A 1675-nucleotide genomic window follows, 5' to 3' on the forward strand; every position below is an offset into this window, starting at 1 on the left:
TAGAAATTGCATGGAACATAAATAGATTTAAAAACACAGACTTACCAAACCTCACAGATCCTCATCCTTTGTCTCTGTATCCCCCATGATCCACAAAACTTCAACTTTTCAAGATAATTGCAATGGTTTTTCAAAGTAGTCATACCAGTTTTCATTTCTGTTAGCAGTGTATGATTTTTTTTTCTAATTCTAGTTCCTAAGTTTTGGCTTACCCTAAAATTTACTCTTATCTTTAAGTATAGTAGTTGTACAAAGGGGTTTCAATTCAACCTGTCAATTTATGAGTACAATACATCTTGATCGATGTCACCCCTCCCATTGTTTTCCCCTATCTCTCCTAACCCCAGCCCTTCCCTCATAGTTCCATTTTTCACATATATACATTGAAGAGTATGACTATATTCTCCCACCTTTCCTCTCTTTGTTCATTTATCCCTCTCCCCTTAATCTGTTAGCATCTGTTCCTCCTCCACCATTGCAGTAATCCTACTTGTTGCATGTACAAGACAGATGTGAAAAGAGCTAGTATCCCCTCTGGACCCATTGCTCCATTAGGTCTGAGGCCCTGTCCCTCAGGCTGCTATCAATCAGTGACTAAGCATCACGGAGCTGTGAAACCAAGCTCATTTCTGTCGCACACACAACACTGCTCTGAAGAAGAATGCGGTCTGGAGAATATATGAAGAAACTACAAACTCAACAGTAAGAAAACAACTCAAATTTGAAAATGGGCAAAAATATCCAGGCACATCATCGAAGAAGATCACAGATAACTCTGCTATGGATGGCATATAACTCCTAAAAAGATGCTCAACATCATTAATGATAAGAAAATGAAATTTTAAACTATAATGGCATGTCCCTACATGTCTATTATAATGGTTCAAGTTAAAAAAGATTCAAAAGATCAAGCATTGGGAAAATGTAGCAACTGAAACACACATAGGCTGCAGATAGGAATGTAAAATACTGTGATCATATGTGTATCTACATATTCTATTACATTACATTCCTTACATACATTACAGTATTCTATTACATTACATTCCTATTCCTAGATGCTTAAAACAATGCAAATTTAAAAATCTGCCTGTATAAAGAACTGTACAAAATGTTCACAAGTCCTTTATATGCACTAGTCAAAACCTAAACTAACTGACCATGGTAAGTTCTGTGATTACAGGCATGACCCACTGGTACCTAGCTGTCACTTCCTATTTCTAATGTCTGAGGAAGGCTTTTATAATACAGAAGACCACTTTTTGCTACTTGTTTTGATTAATAATCAAATTGCTGAAGCCATACTACTTAAAACCTAGGTTATTCTAGGTTATTCTAAATCTTTATATTTTACTCACATCTTATCCTTCCTTATATCTGGTCATTTCTAAATCAAAATGAGGCTAATCACTTTAATTTTTCTGTAACTAATGTTGAAATAATTCTTTGGCATAGTAAATTCTCCTAAACAATTAACTCTATTTATAAAATTATTATTTAGTTTCCTAAAATATTTTGAGTATCTTTGAAATTAAAATATAGCTGATTCTCTAAAACACTTCAAACACCTGACATAACAAACCTATAAGCCTGACAAGTGAGATCTTTCTAAGCAATTTCTCAGCAATTACTGAAATTCAATAAATCTAGTGAAAGAATTTTTTTCTCAAGACTG

The sequence above is a fragment of the Dipodomys ordii genome, unplaced genomic scaffold (assembly GCF_000151885.1).
Source record: "Dipodomys ordii isolate 6190 unplaced genomic scaffold, Dord_2.0 Scaffold104, whole genome shotgun sequence".
Classification (NCBI taxonomy): domain Eukaryota; kingdom Metazoa; phylum Chordata; class Mammalia; order Rodentia; family Heteromyidae; genus Dipodomys; species Dipodomys ordii.